Consider the following 10,694-nt stretch of genomic DNA (forward strand, 5'->3'; position numbering starts at 1 on the left):
CCTAAAGTTGTCATTAGTCTTATATCTTTAGTTTCTGGTAGCATAAGGCAAAGCACTGCAGATATCAAAGGTAACACACAAAATAAGACGGGAGCGCACCACTGCCCGTGAGGTTTCAGAGCAACGACGAATGGTGCAATCATAGATCCAACCCGGGCCATCATCGATGAAAAACCCAGAGCAGCGTTGCGCACCACGGTCGGAAACATTTCATACAGTATAAGTAAATTATAATAAAGACTAAAAAGTTTAACAGCATTCCTAAGCAAGCAAACACCATACCGAGTATTCCATCAGGGAAAAGGCAATAATCAGTAAACAAACACCACATGTGGCAATTACATATCGCCACAGCTTTTTTCCTTCATAAACTTCAACATTGGTATTGCAACAAGACAAGCACAGAAGCAGACGGCACCAATGAAGATGTCTCCTGTCAGGTAGCTGACGTACTGAGCCATTCCAAAAAAACTAAAAACTACACGCAAACCAAGTAAATGACATCACCACAATGTTTCTTCGCAAATTAGATGTCGGAACAAGTCGGCAACCGAACCTTTTGGTATTGAACTAACATGATAATTTATATGATACTGCTCTACTGCCTGTCTAATAGTATCTGTAGGCATTTTGTTTCTGAAAAAAAATAGTTGGAGAAATTTGATGTTTCTTTTAATGATGTTACTAACATGACACGAGTACAGTCACCAGCATTAATATCTGCCACAGCGGAGCGTGCAAAATATCTGGCACGTCCTTCCGGCCCTAGAAAGTCGTATCAGGTATTATGCACGCTTGTTGTGTCAGATATTGGTGCTGGTGACTTACTACATAGTAATTGACTCACATAATCGCCACTTTTGTCAAAATAGTCACGACTTCGTTTACTTTATTCATAGCGAGTAGCCATCTTGGTGATTCTGGTAGAAGGCAAATGTATATTAAAACAATAACATTGGCTACCGAAATTGCGAATTGAAATTGCACGTAATCTCTATAAAAATATGCAAATAGTGGCAAAGACATGTGTCCATTGCAAATGGCACGTGGAAAATAGCTGAGAACATGGATCTTTTGTCAGTTCCAATAAATTCCATGAGCAGAACGAATGTAACACCATAATTCCTCCAGTGGCAGCGCCGGTAATCATCCTGACAAAAGTGAAACTCCAGTACCAGTCATAAAAGCCGCAATTATGCCTGTACATAGCTCTAACATGACAGCAACAATTACCGCTGGTCTTCGGCCATACCTAGAAACACAATTTTGTCGATAATAATTGTATTCTTGAAAATGAATGTTTTCTTTAATATAAATGGCTTATAATTACAATATGTATGTACCAACCTATCTGAGGCTCCAAACATAAGCTTCCCGCCATAACGCCCGACTGGAATAGCGTCTGAAAAAAACTTTAGCCACGATTTATCACAAATCAGATGAAATTCCGTCGCAATAGTCCTCTTGAAGACTGACGTGTCGAAAGTGGGGTCATCACAGCATGTGGTGTTATTTGGACAAGTATAACTGACGGGTGGCACCAAGTATATTACGCCCATTAACTGGTAAGCTACACCGATATTACCTATAAAGACTAAAAAATATAACTGCCATTGATATTTTTTACAGCTTCCAATTATAGGAGTTATAAATCCCAACATTATATTATTTTGTTGTTGTTTCTTTAAAAAAATATGGCTCTGTCCATCGAGGACAATTTTGCCAGTGTCTAGTAGTTTTTGCCGTTGTACGGTAAAAAAATTCTAGAAAACGAAATATGAGAGGTAATGGTGGATGAACGATGACAGCGCGAATCCATTATATATTTATTTATTACTTATACATTTATGAATATACAACTACTTAAATGACTTTTATGACAATATGAAGTCAAAATAAAGTCAGATTGTGGAAGAAAGGATTTATTCACGGGTAACGAATACAGTGCCACAGACTTGTCTTGAACGTGGTCAATACAGAAACTAATATCACAATCACATAAAGCTAATTTGAAATCACATCCATGATCGAATCCATCCCACAATACAATACAATACAATACAATAACTCTTTATTGCACACCAATACAGTACAGTACAGAGAAAACAAGTAGAATACATAGATTTTTCTAAGGTAAGCAATAGGCGCCTTATCGCTTCAGAGCGATCTCTTCCAGGCAACCTTCAATGGACGGAATACATTTAGCAGGTGGTGCAATTACAGTAATTAGCTGTATCAAGACATAATACACATACAATACACATACACACAACTAAACAGATAGATAGGTAGATTAATACATCAAACATAAATAAGCTACTTAACATTTATACGCAAGATGACAGGTAGTGCTCCTAAGCATAGACCTAAAGATAGGCAAGGACTTGCACCCTCAAGTCTATCGGTAGGGATTCCACAACCGAGTGCCTGGACAGTAAGAATAACATAGAATACCCACCCACGTAATGTGTATATAATTAAATAAGTATGTAATTAAATAAGTTTCTTATTTATGCTCCTTCTATTTGCCTGGTGCCGGGTTGATTGCGATTGTTTACCCGTAAAAAAAATATACGTCAACTTGTTATTTAGAGATCAATAATCATTGTGATATCATGGTTATGTAAGTATTTACGTAATTTCTATAGGTTCATTTCTATTTCTTGTTCTTTGCCGGTCTGTACCTAAAGCTTCTCCTTCTTCAAAGTAGTAAGAAGTTCACAATCTTTTGTTTCTGGTAACAGTAAACATAGCGCGGCGGCAATCAGAGGAAACACTCCAAATGCCACGGGAGCGCACCACACGCCATAGGATCCGAGATCAACAACGAACGGTGCAATCATCGACCCGACACGTGCCATCATTGACGATATACCCAAGGCCGCATTGCGCACCACAGTCGGAAACATCTCAGTACAATACAAATAAACGATAACGAAAACTATAAAACTAAAGAGCACTCCGATGCAAGCAAACACCACGGCTGCGATCCCTTGAGGAAAGCAAGCAATTACCAACAAACATACCGCAAGCGGCATTACTCAAAACTACTGACATTTTGCGATTCATATACCTCATTACTGGTATTGCAATAAGACAAGCGCAAAAACAAACAAAGCCGCTAGCAACGACGTTTACAAAGATGTTCCCCGTCAGATGTGTGATGTACTGTGCCATGCCGTAAAAACAGTAGCTGCAGGTAAACCATGCGAATGACATGACCAGTATATTTTTTCGAATATTTGGTGTACGGAACAGATCTGCGACAGTTCCTTTTTTTAGCGTAGAACTTTGGCGTTCCATCTGATCCATTTCAATTTTATGCCGAATGTCATCCACGGGCATGTTATTACTGCAACAAAATGTATTGATAAAAGTCATTTTTGCACAGTCAGCAGCAAATACATCTATAGCAATAAAATTATACAAGAGTTTAAAAACATATAAGCCATTATACAGTCTTAACAACAAAGTGGCGAGCATTGGATTAATTCCAGGGTAGGAGCTCCTTTTGATCTCTTCACGCACGATGTAGAGAAAGATATGACTAGCCTATGACAATATTCTCATTATGATTGTAAAATCTAAATATGCTTACATTTTTGCAACACGTTGCAATATCTCGATGGCTTCTTCTGTTTTATTCATAGCAAGTAACCATCTGGGTGATTCTGGTAGAATACAAATGTAGAGTAAAAGGATAACGTTCACTATAGAGATGGCCAGTTGGAAATACATGTAATCCCTGAAGTAATATCCGAAACCTGCCAAAATAATGTGCCCAAGCGTGAATGGGACCTGATATAAAGCTGATATTATGTATCTCTTTTCACTCCCAACGTATTCCATGATGATTACGAATCCAACAACCATTACTCCTCCGACGGAGAAGCCAACAATCATTCTGACGATGGTAAAGCTCCAATAATCAGGGAGAAATGACGCAATTACTCCCATAAATACTTCTAGTACAACAGCCACAATCATAGACACTTTTCGGCCGTATCTGTGTTAAATAAAAAATAATTTCTTCGTTAGGAAATTCATTTAGATTAATCACAATTATTGATTTACTACGAATAATAATTTCTCTAGAAGTAAATCAGCCGAAAATATGACTCCACCAAAAAAAAACTGCGGTCAGCGCTTATAAACACATGACAGCCAGCGCGACTAACCGTGTACAGTCGAGGACATAAATATCTACAACAATACAATACAATACAACACAAATAGAAAAGTGTTTAAGTATGACCGTCTTAATCGCTTTTTGTTATTCTTGATCCTGATCACCAAAAAAAAATAAAAAATCATCGTGTATATATTTATGCCCTTGACTGTACCTACGCAAGCTTTGCCATGAAAGAGCGATTTTCGTTGTGATTGCTGTAAGTTCGTTTGCGTAGATGGAACAATATGTAAAGCGATAAGTTATTGTAGGATTATAATTCGTACATGATTTATCACTAACCTGTCAGACGCCATCCCAAACAACAAGCTTCCCGTTAAAACACCAAACTGAAAAAGAGTTTGAGTGAAGTCTTTTAGCCAGGATTTGTCGCAGATCAGATGCCACTCCGTGATAACGGTCCTCTTGAAGACTGTCGTGTATACACGGGGTTGTCGCAGCACAGGTCTTTGTGGCCCGGGCACTCATACAATACCGGTGGAGCCAAAAATATTATTGCCATTTGATGAAATGCAACGCCGAATTTAGTTATAAACAATATAAAACATATCCACCACTGATACTTTCTAAAACTGCCTATGATTTGGTTGATTAAAACCATGCCTAATAAAAGACTGATTGTAAATTTTAGATAAAATCTTAATTAATTTCAACGACTTAATCAAGTGGGCCATGAAACGGTTAAAAATATTGACAACACCAAGCAACCTATTTCAGTCGTTTTCTCACATAAATAACTCCAACTAACAATCACACAAGTGCTAAAAATCTGTGTAGGTATTGCTACAAAGTTGCCGCTCGAATTAATATTACCTACTGCTGTAATTGTACGCAACATACTACTAATGTAATAACCTCCGGAAATGTCGAAAAAAATGAACCGACTACAAAAACAACTTGAAAATATTTTTCTATAGGTGAGGTAGACGACTATAGGTCCACTCCTGCTGGCTCGTGCTGAGGCACCGACTTTAGAGTGGTAGAAAATTATTTTCATGCTTTTTTGTAGTCTGTTCAAATTTTTGTAATAATTTTCTTTTCACGCTTTTTTGTGTAAATAATCTAAGATAAGTACAATATTTAGTTCAATGTCAACTGCTTATCACCTTTTACGAAAGATTGCATTTTCCAATTCTGAGACGTTCATTATTGAGGAGTCCTGGTGCTTCACTACCCGTTCCATTGCACTATATGCATTACGTATGACTATCATATATTGCTTCGCAACTGTGTTGCTGTAATTGAAATTCAACCCGAAAAGTACTTGTTATTGAGTAGTATAGCTTCGTTGGTCAAATGTAGTCTTCATTATCATTTTCAAGAGCAAATGCACGACACGAGTTGACTGCAAACTTAAGTAATTTTAAATTCACGCATGTCTCGCTGTGACATCATATCTGTGACTTTCAGATTATTGAAAGTAAAAAAACCGGCCAAGAGCGCGTCGGGCACGCCCGAAATAGGGTTCCGTAGCCATTACGAAAAAATTAAGTCATATTTTTCTAAGGATTTCGTATTTTATACGGAATCTTCCAAGTTTAGGTATATTTTATACCTTATGTAGGCTGCTATTTACTCTTAAACTACTAATAATCCTCGAGCAAACTTAGCCGTTATAGTTTTCCTTTAAAGTTTGATATATTTACTACCATCCTGAATTTTTGCAAATTTTTCCACCCACTGGTTTAGATTTTAGAGGGGGGACGCTCGATTTTAATGAAAATTTGCACTTTAAAGCTGAATATTTCGCAAACAAATTACTGCATTGAAAAATTATCTTTGCAAACCCCAATGGTTTTAAAAGACCTATCAAACGATACCCCACACTATAGGGTTGGATGAGAAAAAAAAATCACCCCCACTTTACGTCTATGGGACCCCATAATGTTTTTTTATATTTTTTATTGTACCATTTTGTCGGCATAGTTTACACATATATATGCGTGCAAAATTACAGCTTTCTAGCATTGATAGTCCCTGAGCAAAGCCGCGGACGGACAGACAGACAGACAGACGACAGACATGGCGAAACTATAAGCGTTCCGTTTTTGCCATTTTGGCTCCGGAACCCTAAAAACGGAAGACTTGTGGGGCGTCTCAGTCAAGGTTCTACATTCCATTTTAGATGTCGTTGCTCCAACTTTAGCTTTTATTTTTAATAGCTGTATAGATAAAGGCGTATTTCCGGATTTGATGAAATATAGTAAAGTAGTTCCTATTTTTAAATCAGGTGATAAAGATAATCCCTCTGATTATCGTCCGGTGTCCATCCTATCAGCGTTTAGCAAAATATTCGAAAAATAATGCTGCCGCAAATGATCTCGCATTTTAATACCCATAAAATCATGCATCCACAGCAGTTCGGATTCACAAAAGGCAGGTCTACTACAGACGCGGGTCATCGGAACGGTATCGGAGGGATCTGTGGTCGAAATGGAGTGCCTCAAGGATCCATTCTTGCCCCATTCCTGTATTTATTTATTTAAATGACCTAACTATATGGTAAGCCAAAAGTCGGGTATAGTTATGTTTGCTAACGACACGTCTTTACTGTTCAAGGTGAGTAGAAAAGATACCGACTTCATTGGTCCCAATGAAACCCTGTCCGTGATATCCGCATAGTTTGCTGCCAATAATTTGTTACTAAATCCTAAGAAAACTAAACGTATTAAATTCTCGTTGATAAATTAATCTAACTCGAATTCAGTTTCTTATATAAAGTTAAATGGTCAAACTATTGAATTTGTAAAATCAACAGTATTTTTAGGAATAACGCTCGATTCTAAACTACAGTGGGGACCTCACGTCACAGCAATCGCGGGTAGATTGAGCTCTGCTGCTTTTGCAGTTTGGAAAATACGGCAGCTAACCGATGTGGCGACGGCACGGTTGGTGTATTTTGCTTAGTTTAATATAATAGCATTATTTCGTACGGCCTTATTTTATGGCGATTTGCTGCAGTCATTGAGTCAATTTTTATCTTACAAAAGAGAGCAATTAGAGCAATTTATAATTTGAAGACGCGTGGATCTTTAAGATCTTTTTTTAAGGAAACAGGTATCCTAACCCTGCCGTCGCTTTATGTTTTTCAAATAATCATGTATGTAAGGAAGAACATATGTGATTTTCCCACTAACGTCGATAAGCCAAATGCTACTAGAAACATAGGGAAGCTTAAAGTTCCATCTTACAGACTGACTAAAACCAGAGAGTCGTTTCTGGGAAATTGCATACGTTTGATACGTTTTTATAATAAAATTCCAAAAAATATTACAAATGAAACGAATACAAAATTCAGATCTATTGTCAAGAAGACATTAATATCTAAGGCGTATTATAAAGTTAATGATTATATCATGGACAGGAATATTTGGAAATAATTCCGATCCGCATTAGTGATCCCTTCAAATAGCGAACCTACTGTGTTAAAAATAAAGTTGTGTTAAATACTTGCGATGAATACTTGTGTATAGATAGATAACATTTAATAATATTGTAAATCTGTTTAAAAAAGTATACCTCGTTGAGTTTCTTGCTGGATTCTTCTCAACAGAGGTTTTCCGAACCGGTGGTAGTTTTTTTTTGACATTCATAAGTGCTTGTTATAGCCTTTTTGAATAAAGATACTTTGAGTTTGACTTTGAGTTACTACAAATATATCCAAATTACCCTAGGTGTCCCTACAATATTTGAAGATTTCCCTCGATTTCCTTAGGATCCAATCATCAGATCCTGATTTGGTGCTTATGGGACCTAATTGAAGGCAAAAAAAAAACAAATCGGTTCATAACGGAGTTCCTAGGTAGTAACAAACATAAGAAAATATTTATAAGTAATATAAAAAATATTTTTAAGTCGGTTAAAAAGTAGCCTATGCGTTATTCCAGATATCGGCATACATACACAAATCCGCGTCCGACCCTTTGGACAATTTGAAGCTGTGTTTAATCACGTGACAGTAATTTTGGTAGGCATGGTTTTCCTTAATCCTGTTGTTGTTTAAGTTTATTCTCTCTTTCTGACAAGGACAAGGCCGTGGCCAAGCTCTAACTGCAAGCATCTCGAGCGAGTCTGGCTAGCTACTACGAAACTCGAAACTCGAAGTTCGTATCGTACCGTCCCTCTCGCTCTCGTATTAAATAGTGTCAGAGGGGCCGCGCGACCCGAACTTCGAGCTTCGAGTTCCGTAGTAGCCCTGCTGATTATCCTATCAATAGGGATACTGCAATTTTCTGCCGTCAGCATGCAGCACTAGCACAAATCGTAAACAGTTTTTTGAATATCTTAAATGGCCGTAGAATGCCATAATGTTATTATTATTTCAATTACTTTTTTGTAAATATAGCTCTATCGTTACTATCGATATAAATAAATATCATGTTATTTTGTTACTATACTAATAGATAATAATGTATGTCATGATTTCTATAGGTAGGTACTAAAGCGCTCGGTTGTTTAATGCGATTAACGCTCCGTTAAACGCAATGCACGCACATCAATTTGCATCAGATAATTTTCAACACACTTGCTCGTACAGTGTCGTAAATTCAGGCTACCTTGGTTGCAACCCCCAATAAAACCCTCGACCTTAATGTGCTTGTCATGAAGGATGAAGATCAAGGTTCTTGTAAAAAGGTGGAGTCAGTGCCCGTACTGATGGTGCTGCGCGCGCTCCTGCTGCAGGACCACATGGACCACCACATGCACATGCATCGCGTATTTACTAGTATCGGGAAGCCGTGGTGGCAGAGTGGTTTGACCTATCGCCTCTCAAGCAGACGGTCGTGGGTTCGAAACCCGGCTCGCACCTCTGAGTTTTTCGAATTCATGTGCGGAATTACATTTGAAATTTACCACGAGCTTTGCGGTGAAGGAAAACATCGTGAGGAAACCTGCACAAACCTGCGAAGCAATTCAATGGTGCGTGTGAAGTTCCCAATCCGCACTGGGCCCGCGTGGGAACTATGGCCCAAGCCCTCTTGTTCTGAGAGGAGGCCTGTGCCCAGCAGTGGGACGTATATAGGCTGGGATGAGATGATGATAAGTGAATAGGTAACCGAATGAAATAAACGCAAAAAAGTAAACCGGAACATCTTATCAATATTTAAGTCGTTGGAGTGATAATGATGATGGTAGAAACTAGAAACATACAAACATACCTATATAGCTATGCCAGCTTAAGAATTTATACACGGCTTAAATAAATACGAGTACTTTTAAGATTTATTTTATATCTAATCATGTTAGCAATAGTACGGACGGTTTCAAGAATAACGATAAGACGAGGAAGAGACTTGTCGAGCTAAACTCGGTTTAAGACGTGAGTTATCCGTTATAATAACATTTAATATGAGTGAGTCTCACGGTAGTTTCATGTTCAAAATTCGAGGAAGAGAGATCGCGTATCATTACAAGTGAGGACAAAATGACGTATGTTTACCTACACACAGCGTAGTTAATATTTATTACATCTTTTTTTAATGGGATAAATGCTTTGTTTTCAAGTTGTACCCTAACACGACTTTACTTACAATATATATTCTACTATATATTCTCTGTATTCTAATCCTATTAACAAGTGCCCCATCCCTATATCCCACACGATTATGTTGCTACTAAATTACAGTACATTTATTTAGTGACGGAACCGAGGTCCCACTGCGATGTCCCACTGGTGGGACGAAACTTTTTCGTGGTCCCACCGAACACACACTTGACCGTTTTGTTACAATGTGGTATGTAATGTCGCTACTTTCTTGGAACAAAATAAAATAATAAGTAAACGAAATAAAATAGTAATAATTAAAAGGCAATAAAATTAAAATTAATTCCAGCATTTATTTTACCGCAAATTTAGGTACGACGAGCAAAGCGAGGAGTGGTTAGTATGAATTGTTACCACAGCGCAAGAGCTGAGCGAGCGAAGCGAGCGTGCCGCGGCAGCGGCCGGCGAAGTGCCAAAACTAATATGGCGGCGTTTTATGATATGCCTAGGAATTTCATGATCTGCCTAAACGTCACTAGGCAAATCGTTAAACGATGAGTTTTGAACGATACGTAGGATAAAAAAAATTATAATGTGGGTAATATTTATCATATGGCGTTCCTTCAATTCGGCGTAACAAAACGGTCAAGATCGTGTTTGGTGGGACCACGAAAAAGTTTTGTCCCCCCAGTGGGACATGGGGACATCGCAGTGGGACCACGGTTCCGGAGTGGTTAATTTGACCTCATGCAAGAGCTCCGACTGCTGAAATACAGGTTTACACCTAGTTTGGCAGCTGTGGCCCACTGTCTAAGTCTAGTCTAAGATACTTGTACCCTTTTATGGAAATAAAGATTTATTATTATTATTATTACTTTACCTACTGTCTGTCGTGATCCTGGCTTTTCGCCGAAAATATTTATCCCAAATGATTAATTTCCCAACTGTTTCATGTGAACCAGCGGTTTTTCTTTGAACTATTCAGGATACATTTCAGGACTATCCTGTAGAACCCTATAA

The 10,694-nt window shown here is 38.0% G+C and overlaps 1 pseudogene; it reads right to left on the minus strand.

Moving 5' to 3' along the window:
• LOC141436577 (organic cation transporter protein-like) overlaps positions 1-4,885 on the minus strand; it is a 19,715-nt pseudogene extending 14,830 nt beyond the window's left edge.
• Positions 4,886-10,694: the final 5,809 nt, after the last annotated feature.

This window comes from Choristoneura fumiferana, chromosome 16 (assembly GCF_025370935.1).
Source record: "Choristoneura fumiferana chromosome 16, NRCan_CFum_1, whole genome shotgun sequence".
Classification (NCBI taxonomy): Eukaryota; Metazoa; Arthropoda; class Insecta; order Lepidoptera; family Tortricidae; genus Choristoneura; species Choristoneura fumiferana.